Source organism: Gossypium arboreum, chromosome 11, assembly GCF_025698485.1.
Source record: "Gossypium arboreum isolate Shixiya-1 chromosome 11, ASM2569848v2, whole genome shotgun sequence".
NCBI lineage: Eukaryota > Viridiplantae > Streptophyta > Magnoliopsida > Malvales > Malvaceae > Gossypium > Gossypium arboreum.
Genome location: NC_069080.1, coordinates 127,847,973 through 127,860,639, shown reverse-complemented (window position 1 = coordinate 127,860,639; position 12,667 = coordinate 127,847,973). Strand labels below are relative to the sequence as shown.

Sequence of the window (12,667 nt, the reverse complement as noted above, 5' to 3'; positions counted from 1 at the left end):
TTGATTGCCATTAGCCAAGTGATGGAGGGAAGGCCAAAGAATATAATATACATTTGTTCAGAACAAGCACAAAATACAATGATTAATTTGCACCATAGTTTATTTCAACTTGGATTAAGATTGAGAGGTAATAACCCATAAGTATTCTTTTAATATTTCTCCCATGCCAATGGGACATATATTATGCATTCTCGGACTCAAATTTGGATAAAGACTTTTAGATTTTAAATTTAAGTTTGATATTAATTTAAATTAAATGTTTTAAAATTTTTATTTAAATTTAAATATATAAGTATTAATATAAAATTATATATATTATTAATAAATATTGTGTATAATGGTAATACATATTATATTTTTAAAAGTATAGTCACGAACTTTGAATATGAAATATAAAATAGACATGAAGAATATTAAAAAATATTTTTATTATTTTATTATTTTTATAATTTATATTTAAAAATAGTTTATTGTTTTTAAATAAAAATTAAAAAACAGATTATTAAAATATTAAATTTCATTATTTTATTTTTCTTAAAAATTCAAAATGAAATTATTCAATTCTTTGTAAATATTTTATATATGAATAATACGACTCAATTAAATGTGCATTAATGGTCTTATAATTATAATCAGTCTATATTATATATTATAAACTTTTGAGTAAGTTGATTTCACATTTTAATAGGCACAACTCAATAATGATTAAAATATTTTTATTTTATAAAATATATTATATACAATTTTTTTAAAAATGCTTATAGAAAACAGTGGAAAGGCAGCTTACTTTTGATGGATGCAATCTAGATATATTCCAAGTACGAAACAAATTAATTTGTTCTTAAATTTTCTTTTTTCAAGTCCTTTAAGCTTTTCTCTCCGGTTTCTTCTTTATTCTTCTCACTCTCCCCATAACTGTGATGGATGGTGAGACAGACATAAAGGAAATATATGAAAATGTCATGAACATTTTGGAAGATTTAACCAGCAATGCTCATAAACTACAAGAACAAGTGTTGGAGGAGATACTGAAGAGCAATGCAGGAACAGAATATCTAAGCAGATTCTTCCCCAATGGCCAAGCGGACAAGCAAAGCTTCAAAACAAATGTCCCCATTATTACTTACGAAGATATCAAGCCTTACATCGGTCGGATTGCTAATGGAGAGACCCCATCGATCCTTTTGGCTTATCGCATCACCCAGTTCATCCAAAGCACTGGTACTTCTGGGGGGCAGCCGAAATTGATACCTATGACAGCTGAAAGTTTTGAGAAAAGGATGTATGAACCTCTTCTGGCTGACCTTGTGATAAAAAGGTAACCACATTTAAATAGATGTCATTACAGTGAAGTTCCGATAGCCGTCGTAATTTGATATTCGATGTAATAACTATTAGATCCACAATCACAATACACGTAATCAAACAAACAACTAATTAATGTTTCCCTTCCTTTTTCTTGGCAGATGTTTTAATGGCTCGGACGAAGGCAAATCATTGTACCTATATATATTTTATCAAACCAGAGATGGAAACTCCATCTGCATTAGTGGCATCACTATACACAACATTCAATTTCAAGACCAAAAGCTTTAAAACGGGCCTGGCGAAGTTTTGCAGAAGTCCTATTGATAAACATATTAATTTACATAAGTTTTGTGTTTAATTTGGTTTATTTCTGAATTAATCCCTGCTTAATTGGTATTTTTATGATTTAATCTTGTCAGGGATGTAATTGGTCAAAAACGATCAAAAAGGGGCCAAATTGGAAGACAAATCGTTGAGTTGAGGTCAAATCATAAAGATGGGAAGGCCAAGGATTTAACATCAATTTTGACTCTGTAAAAATCTAAAAATAGAAGATATTTTTTTATTTAGTTTTATTATTTATTTATTTTTATTTTTATTTTATTAATTTAGAATAGGCTATTTTTAGTAACCCAATGTATATAAATAGGGGCTTTTAGTTTCCTAAAAAAATCATCTCTTAATTTTGTATTCCTTCTTCTACTTGGAATAGAATTACTCTCTCTCTTGTATTTCCTTTTTCAATTTGGAGTTGGAATAATATTTCTTTTCTCTTCAATTTGACGTTGTATTTTGTAGCTTTGTCTCCAATTTCTGTTTCTTTTCCAAAATTGGTTCAATTGCTATCCAAGTCCCCTTTCCTTTCCAAAATTTCATCATCCTTCACACCAAGCCAAAACACAATCCACAACCTTCAAGCATGATTAAATTCATGCCACACTAAACCCCTTTCAGCTTTAAGCCGGTGTTAACCTCGTCAAAAATCCGTGAGTTACGAACCCGAGCTGTTTAACTCCCAATTTTTGATATTTATTATTTCTCCGGATTAAGAGTATGACTTCGTCAATGCACAAAGTCAAGTCAATACTAAGTCAAAAAGGACGTCGTTTGAGTTAGTGTGGCTAGACGTACAGTTGGAATTCCGAAAGGATCGATTGTCTAATTGGTTTTCCGTGAACACATTGGCGTGCCAAGTGGGGATTGCTGTTTGGTTCCGTCAAGGGAAGTAGTAACCAGATTTAAATGTCCCAAAAGTTTGAGGGCATTGGTTCGAGCTAGGCTCTTCTAGAACGCAAAGCTACCGGAGTTCTAAATCACAAACGTTTCGTAGGTTGTTCGATCGGTAAGGGTTAGTTATAGGACGTTCCATAACTAATTTACACAAGGAAGAGTTGGTGTCCGAGGTGTCCTTGGTAGCTATAACTAGCTTATCGGAAAAGAGGAGTTCACCTAATTTCGAAGATCGGGTCAAAGACGGAAAAACCCGTGCTTAAGGCTGAGCTAAGTTTAATTGATTTTTCTTCAGATTACTTCGTTGTTTTTTTATTTCATCTTTTACTTTTTACGTTTTTTTGTGTTTATTTCAGGTCTCATATTTTATCCCCCCAAACATCGAGGGCACGACAACCGCTCAGACATAAATCTGGTCGAGAGATAAATAATTTTCAGTAAACTAGTTTCTGTGGGATCGACTCTACTCCCTATATTGCTTTAATTTGCAAATTAGGTGTAGGTTTATATTGGTAGAATCGACAGCCATCAGTTTTGGCGCCGTTTCTTTTCCAAAATTGGTTCAATTGCTATCCAAATCCCCTTCCATTCCAATTTCCATCACCTTTCACATATGTTACAAGGCCAATTTGCCCAGCTCGTTTTATAACCCCAACCCAATACAACTCCATTACACCCAAAACTAAACTAAAACAAGCCCACTACCCAGTTACAAGCCCAAAACAAATAAACCCTAGCCCATTCCTAATATTTTCAGAAAACAAAAAAAAAAAACCCTAGCCCCGAGACCTCTATCACCGCCACTGGTAGCCACCTGCTCCATCGCCAACTGCTCCTGCAAAGAAAAGATAGGATTAAATGCGAAAATAGTGAAGAAAACAGGGAATGTTGTAAATTTGGATATATATAGCCAAAGAGAAAATGTAACTTTTTTTTCACGGAGACAAACAAATAAAAGCAGGAATCGAAATATTTCAAAAAGAAAAGGTTGTTTCTTCATTCTATTAACAGATTTTCCTTATCTTGCAAGTCGATCCAACGCACGCACACACAATACATAATACATATTCAAAAAGAAAAGGGGTACCTTTACTTTCTCGAAGATCGGAGAAGTCAGAACCGAACGGTTCCCATGGTTCGATCTGGTCTCCTAGGTCTCCTTTTGCTTGCTTGGAGCTCAAATATGGAGTGAGGGGGACGAGAGGGATCGATTCGGGGTTTCTTTGCACCTCCAGCCACCGTGCACGGCGGACACCGGCAACGGACGGGCACCAATCCAACGATCGAAAATCGCCCAGGCCGGAGAGGCTCACCTCTCACTTTCTTTTTTTTCCTCTGCACTGACAAAATGATAATTTCACAAAAAAATTTTGCTTTTATAGCCCCTTGGTATGGCGTCGTTTTGGGGCAAACATTCAATACCCAAAACGGCGTCGTTTAATCACCTGACCCAGACTTCGACCAGAAAACCACCTAGGATCCGCGTGTTTTTGGACTAGGGGTCTATTTGTGCCCTCAGTCCCTCTGCTTTTGAGGCTATTTTTGATGTAGTCCCATTCTTTTTTTATTTTTTTAATTTTGCCCCTGGAATTTCATTATTGTTTCATCTGGGTCCCTGATCGAACAGTGCGTTTTGGATGGACGGGTTTATTTCTCATTTGGTCCTCCTTACTTATTCGCGCACTCGCCTGGGCCCCAATTTTAACCCTAGCAGTTTATTTTATTTGTAAATTATCCTCCTTATTTTAATTTGATTTCAATTAGGTTTTGTTTAGATTCATTTTTGTAGTTTTCTCTATTATTCGTGTTTATTGATATTGATTGTATCATTTGCATCACTTTGTTTATTTATTCGTTGTAGTCTGATTAATTGTAATTTCACCTTTTATTTATTGTTCTTTGTTTTATGCATTATTATATATATGTATATATATATACCTTAAAAATAAAATTAACTTTATTCTATATATTATTAGTATTATATTATTCATACATATAACCCTTTTTATATTTTAAATACCTATACTTATTGATTAAAAAGAAATCACATGTTTTGTACATTATTTAAATTATTATTATACGTATACATAAACATTGATGTATACATCACTAAACTCATGTATATTATACCTATATTTTTATATATAAATATGTTTCTAAGTCCATTGTATAACTTATAATAAAACTAATTAAATTTTGTATGCGTATTCCTTTCATTCTAAATTTATTTACATATATATACATTTATAATTTGTAAATCTAATATGTTCTTAAAATTATTATATATACTTTTATTATCTTTGCATATTTTTAATTTTCCTTTATTATATATAAGTTGTCAATTTTAAACCGATATTCTTTAACACTTCAGTATATCATTTGATTTAAATATGCATTCTATAACATCTATTTTAATGGTCACATGTATACCTTTATTTTATTTCGTAAAAAGTTTTCAGTTTAACAATTCATATAATATATATATTATGTGTTCATCCTTTTAAATTTGTCTTACATATATATATATATATATATATATATATATATATATTTTTCTTTAACTTTCATTTTGTTTTTCATTTTGCATTTGAATGTGTAGTATTAGGGTATATATATTATTGTGGTATATTATTTTCGTTTTGTATTGCCATCATATTGATTATTCTTCATCCATGATTAGGAAATTGATAATATTTTTAGGTAGGTGGAATTTGATTGTTATCTTGTTAGTTAATTAAACGAATTATATTATCTCCATTCATCCATCGTAGTATCTCCTACATGTATATTATCTCGTGTTTTTATTTCCTTTTCGGTTAACAAATATCACTTTATAATTTCTAACTCTTTAAAATTAATTATTCTATTTTATTTTAAGTTAAATTAGTGCATTTCAAACCGGTTTTATTTGTTTAAAAATTCCTTAAAATGAAGGCAATATTCGATGTTTGGCAATTCGGAGAATCGTGCCCTACCGTGCTGGGTTGCAATTTCCCGTTTGTTTGAAACGATTGAATATCCCTTTAGTATTTCACTCATGTCTTTAAAAATTTTCTTTAGAACAAAGGAAATGTTCGATGCTTGGCAATTCGGAGAATTGTGCCCTATCGTGCTGGGTTACAATTTTCTGTTTGTTTAAAATAATCGGACGTCCCTTTTGAATTTCACTCATATTTTTTAAATCCTAAAACAAAGCAATGTTCAATGTTTGGAAGTTTGAAGAATCGTGCCCTACCGTGCTGGGTTTCATTTTTTCGTTGGACTAAATAATTGGACAACCTTTTGTCATTTTTGGGGTACAAATTTTGGAAGCCAAGATTTATCGTGTTCTCGAGGGAATAAAGTATCGTGTCCTATCGTGTTGGATATGATGCTACATTCCTTCGAGACAAGAGAATTTTGACGACCAACTTGAGCTATTCAAATTTTTTAAAAGAATCACATTTCAAAATAGTTTCCAACCTCAGACATAAGGATAGTACTTAATCAATTTGGTACCAATTTTGGGCGTAGTGAGGGTGCTAATCCTTCCTCATACGTTATCGGCTCCCGAACCCGTTTTCTCAAAGTTATGTCGGCCAAAATTGACTTAAATGGAATAAAATTTTTTATCAGGTGAGCCAATCACAGCTAAACAAAAGATTGGTGGCGACTCCATGTTTTGTTTTCAAAAAGTCGATCCCCGTTTTCAAAAATGGTTTCGACAACATAAACTTATCATCTTCCACTTTTAAGAATGAATAAATTCATGCTCCACTAAATTCCATCTTAGCGGCCTGTGTTCTTTTCGATCAAGAATTGTGAGATTTGTACTCGCGCCTAAAATCCTTCCAATCGGTATTCACCTTTTTCCTAAGTATCGGGATAGACCAATCATCTTTTAAAGTTGAATTCGATTTCAAGTCAAAGTGCACATTGGGTTGGAGTCGTGTTGGCTTACAGTTGGAAATTCGAGTCGGCCGTGCTATATTCGGATTTCCGAGAACAAATCGAGGAAGAAGTGATCAGGTCTAAACAACCCACGTGGTTGAGGCCGTGCTTCGAGTTGGGTTCTTCAGAATGCAAGGCTGTCGGAATCTTGAATCGGGAACACGTGTATCTCGGTTAGATAATCGGTAAGGGTTAGTTTGTAGGTCGTACCAAAACCAGCTACTAGAGGAAGAATTGGTGGTTAGGACGTTCTTAACTGCTATAACTAGCTTATCGATCGGAGAAGAAGATTAATTTTTGAGGATCGATTCTCAACACGAAATTGACCGAGTCTAAGGCTAAGGCTCATTACATTTGACTGCAAATTCCAATTTAATTTCTGATTTATTTAATTATTTATCTTAGCAGTTTTAATTATTTAATTTCTAATCAATTTCAAAATCCCTCACTTTACTTATTTATTTGCTTCTTTTTCAGCTGGTACGTTTTGAGTCGTGGGCACGACTCTAGCCACGACCCTTGATACGACATCCTATTCATAAGCCAGATTCGAAAGTTGATTATCGCATCCAGTCCCTATGGACTCGACCCCACTACCACTCTACTACTAATTAGAGCTATTTTGTAGGAATTATTTTTGGTGGATTCGACGCCCATCAAATTTTGAATCCTTGGCCTTCCCATCTTTATGATTTGGCCCCAACTCAACGATTTGTCTTCCAATTTGGCCTCTTTTTGCTCATTTTTGACGAATTACATCCCTGACAAGATTAAATCATAAAAACACCAATTAAGCAGGGATTAATTCAGAAATAAACCAAATTAAACACAAGAATTATGTAAATTAATGTGTTTATCACCTATTGAGACCATCTTATGTTCGGACAATAAGCAAAGTATTTTCTGCCAATTGCTTACTGGTTTACTACAACGCGGTGAGGTCTACGGATGGGTTCAAGCTTTACATCAGTTTTGCCAAGGAGCATCAAATTCTTAGATGATTATTGGAAAGAATTATGTTCCAACATTAGAACAGGTTATCTCAGTGATTGGATTACCGATGCTGGTTGCAAAAATGCTATGTCATTGATCTTTACTAGGCCAAACCCTATAATGGCTGATTTGATTCAACAAATATGTGAAGATAAATCATGAGAAGGGATCATTAAGAAACTTTGGCCTAAAATCAAATATATTAGTTCTATCTGTACAAGTAGCATACGCCAATATATTCCATTACTTGAATTTTATGGATGAGGGATCCCTTTAATTTCACCAAATTATAGTTCTTCGGAAGCTTGTTTCGGGATCAATTTAAAACCCCTAAGCAAGCCCTTTGATGTCTCTTAAACCTTTCTCCCAAATATGGCCTAATTTGAATTTCTCTCTATGAATAAAGATGGTGGAGGAAAGGCTCAAGAAACTAGGACAATTGACAAACTGTTGGTGTTATGAACAAGGAACTGCCTTAGAACACAGGGGCTTGCACAGCAAGGCTCGTGACTTACTGAAAAAACAAACAGAATTTGAAGTAGAATTGAAAATAGAAGCAAAGAAAAATGGAGAGTATATTGAATGAAAATGATGATAATTTCATTACGATTGAATAATGGCATAATGCCAATACAAATATCAAACATTTTTCTGATCAAAGTAAGGCTAACATCACCTAAACATTACCTAACTCCACTAATTACATTGAAAATTGAAAGACTAAACTTGTACACTTGGTAAAGCTGTTTTATCAGCTCAAATGTCAACAAAATACAATCAAGTACATCAGCAACTTGGTTTTAACTCAACTAAGTTACAAAACATCATCTGAAGTAACAAAACAAACTAAAATGGACAGTAGCATTGAGCTTCAGCTGCTGCACGCATGGCTGAAGTGCATGTGCTGCTCCTTGGCTGTATGTATTGCATGGAGACTAACTTCAACACTTCTCCTGGTTTCCATGCTGCAAACTCCCATTTGCTCTCTCAGTTTAATAAACCTTGACACACTAAGGGGCTTTGTCAAGATGTCAACAACTTGATCCTCAGAATTGTAATGAATCAACTCCATTTCCTTTACTTTCTCCATTTCTCTAACAACATGAAGTTTAATACTGAAGTGCTTTGTCCTTCCATGGAAACCGGATTCTTTGCAATTGCAACAGCAGATTGATTATCACATTTTATCTCTGTTGCTCCCTCTTAGTGTATGTTCAGATCAGCTAAAATTTTCCTTAACCATACAACTTGATTCATAGCTCCAGCAGCTGCTACATATTCAGCTCTAGTAGCTACTATATATTCAGCTTCATTAGCAACTACATTTTGCTTCTTCGAACTCTAACAAAAAATAGCTGAGCCAAGGGTGAAGACATACCTTGAGGTGTTCTTCATATCATCCATCGAGCCAGCCCAGTCACTATCAGTATAGCCAACCAATCTTAGGCTTCCAGCCTTCCTATACAACATTCCATAGCTCAGAGTACCTTTGATGTACCTAAGAACTCTCTTGGTAGCTTTGAAGTGACTCGTATTGTAACAATGCATGAATCTTGAGAGTAAACTCACAGCAAAGATTATGTTTGGCCTAGTGGGAGTCAAATATAGCAAGCAATCAACTAGGCTTCTATAGGTTGATTCACATACCTCTCACTAGCATCTTGCTTGTTAAAGGATCCAAGATCCTATAACCCTTCTTGACTATGCTATAGCCTACCAGAATACCAGGTTGAGCCTTTTTAGCCAACTTGTCTCTCTTCACTGCTGGGACATGTGCATAGCAAATGCAACCAAAGACCCTCAAGTGAGCCAATGATGGTTTGAACCCGAACCAGGTTTTAAATTGTGTTTTGTGAGCCAAAAATTTGGTTGGGAGTCTGTTTTGAAGATACACAACAGTGTTTACTGCCTCAGCCCATAAAGTTTTGGGTAAATTCTTCTCGAACAGTAGACATCTAGCTATATCTATTAAGCTTCTATTCTTCTTTTCACTAACACCATTCTGTTGAGGTGTATAGGTGTTAGTAAGCTGATGTTTAATGCCTTGTTCATCACAAAAGACTTGAAACTGAGCTAACGTGTACTCAGTTCCATTATCAGACCTTAAGATCTTGAGCATGCAACCTGTTTCAGTCTCAGCAGCTGCCTTGAACTTCCAAAACACTAGGGTCACTTCTGATTTGTACTTCAAGAAATAAATCCAGTAAAATCTTGAGTAATCATCAATAAATAGAATGAAGTACCTGCTTCCATTCAGTGACTGAGTTTTCATAGGGCCACACACATCAGTGTGCACAAGCTGCAGCCTTTCTAAAGCTCTCCAGGCTTGTTTGAAGGAAATGGCAATCTAGCCTGTTTTCCTGTAACCTCTTCTTTCTCAACCAAGTTAGTGAAAATTTCAGCCAAATCCTCTTTAACCATCTGAGCCATCGATCTGTAGTTGGCATGACCAAGTCTTTGATGCCAAAGCTTGGATTAATCTGAAGAAACAATGTAGGCACTATCTAGGCCTTTGTTCCAGTCCACAACAAAACTCTTGTATGTCATGGCTACTGTCATGAGCTTAAATCCTGTTGGATCACTAATGTGGCACTCATTGCCTTTGAACACCATAGTATAACCCTTCTCAAGCAGCTGAGCTATGCTGAGCAGATTTCTATCAATGTCAGACACTAGCAACACATTTTAAATAAGCTTGTTATCTATAGGAGTGTATATCAGCACATCTCCTTTTCCTTCTGCCTTGATGAAGTGGCCATTACCAACTTTTACTTTGGTTTTGTAGCTTCTATCTAATGACTTAAAGATCGCAGCATCTGGTGTCATATGATTGGTGCAACCACTGTCTAAGAGCCATCCATTTGTGACCTTCTCCTGAGCAGCTGAGCATGAAAAAGCAAAAACTTGCTCCTCATGGTCACTGTCTTCCTTTGTTACTCGAGCTTCAGCCTTTAGCTGTTGTGGCTGACCCTACCTTGGTTTGCCCTTGTTTTTGCAAACCTTTTCAACATGGCCCATCTTTTTGCAATATTGGCACTGCACATCTGGCCTAAACCAGCAGTTGGCCTCTGGATGACCAGGCCTTTTGCAATGCCTGCAGGGTTGGTCCCTTCTTAGTAGAGTATCTGGTTTAGACTTGCCCCTTCAAGTCTTTTTGCCTTTGTAGGCAGTGCTACTTGAGGCAGGTTTAGTTTTGGCTTAGAAGGCACCTTCTTGGTGCTCCTCCAGTCTGCTGGTTGTTCTTTGCTCTTGTGCATAAAGAGCATTAATCAACTCTATCAATGAGATGCTGATCAGGTCCCTTGAGTCTTCAAGGGAAGATATTTTTACCTCATACCTCTCAGGTAAGGTTGAGATCTTCTACACTATCCTGGCTTCACCGAACTGCTCTCTAAGGAGCCTTATGCTATTTACCACAGCCATAATTCTATCTGAATACTGCTTGACAGTTTCTTCCTCTTTCATTTCAAATTCTCGAAGTCCATTTTCAAGTTCAATAGTTGTTGCTGCTTTGTCCTCTCTGTCCCTTGAAACTCTTCCTCAATCTATCCCAGGCCTGCTTTGGTGTCTTACAGGCCATGATCCTTGTGAAGATCACATCTGACACACAATTATGGATGCAAGACAGGGGTTTATGCCTCTTAGTCCTTTCATCAGCATGCTGCCTGATTTGAGCCACTGTTGGGTTGGCTCTGAGTGTGCTGGTTCAACATCTGAGTTGACCATCTCCCATAGGTCGAATGCCTATAGGTAGGTCTTCATTTTGACTACCCATATGTGATAGCCCTCTCCATTGAAGACTAGTGGTGCAACTGGTGAGAAGCCTGATGAAGCCATTTGATTTTGTAGCTCAACTAGAACAGGTCCACTGAGATTACAGCTCTAGATACCAATTGTTGGTGTTATGAACAAGGAACTGCCTTAGAACACAGAGGCTTGCACAGCAAGGCTTGTGACTTGCTGAAGAAACAAACAGAATTCGAAGCAAAATTGTAAATAAGAGCAAAGAAAAGTTGAGAGTATATTGAAAGAAAATGATGATAATTTCATTAAGATTGAATAATGGCATAATGCCAATATAAGTATCAAACATTTTTCTGATCAAAGTAAGGCTAACATCACCTAAACATTACCTAACTCCACTAATTACATTGAAAATTGAAAGACTAAACTTGTACACTTGGTAAAGTTGATTTATCAACTCAAATGTCAACAAAATACAATCAAGTACATCAGCAACTTGGTTCTAACTCAACTAAGTTACAAAACATCATTTAAAGTAACAAAACAAACTGAAATGGACAGTAGCATTGAGCTTCAGCTGCTGCACGCATGGCTCGAGTGCATGTGTTGCTCCTTGGCTGCATGTATTGCATGGAGACCAACTTCAACACAAAGCGGTCGATCTTGTGAATGTGAAGCTTGATCAATATTACGAAGTTGTTGTCACAACTTTGACAGGTAAGGTTTCTTCAACTCGGCATCAAAGCTACAAGTTGTATACACCTAAATGTGTTGTAATCATCTTTTTCAGGTCTATATCGGTACAGAATCGGATATGTTCTCAAGGTGACCAGATTCTCTAATAAATCTCCACAGTTTCAATTTGTTGAACGACAAAATGTGGTTTTGAGTATTGATTTGGACAAAACAACTGAAGAAGACCTTTCGAAAGCAATCATGAAAGCAAAACTTGTCCTTGAAACACTCGGCATCGTGTTAGCCATACTATTATAAAATTACACCTGAAAACACACCTTAGGATAGCAACCTAAAATATTAATAAAATAAAAAACCTTCAAGACCACAGAGGCAGGGCGAAGCCAGAAAAATTTTTTTGGGGGGGCCGAATGAAATTTTAATTTTTATAGTCTATATATTTATAATTTTTAAAGGATTAAATTAATTTTTTTATAATTTTAGGGGGGACCAAAGTGCAATTTTACCTTTACTAATTTAAAATTTTAAAAAATCTAAAGGACTTAAATAAAAATTTTCCATTTTAGGGGGGACCGAGCCCATGCCTACCCCTGGTTTCGCCCCCGCATAGAGGATTAAGTAAGCATCACGTGCACCTCCCATAGAAACAAATCTAGCTTCTCATCCAACAAAAAAAAAAGTATAGTTCCCATAAAACTAAATGACAATACATAATAAAACAAGGAGCTCACTTTTCTTGTTTTGGATTTGGGAATTAAATCTGATA

The 12,667-nt window shown here is 35.4% G+C and overlaps 1 pseudogene; it reads left to right on the top strand.

Annotated features, from left to right (window-relative positions):
• Positions 1-797: 797 nt before the first annotated feature.
• LOC108472333 (indole-3-acetic acid-amido synthetase GH3.17-like) lies at positions 798-12,198 on the top strand (annotated as a pseudogene).
• The last annotated feature ends 469 nt before the right edge of the window (positions 12,199-12,667 follow it).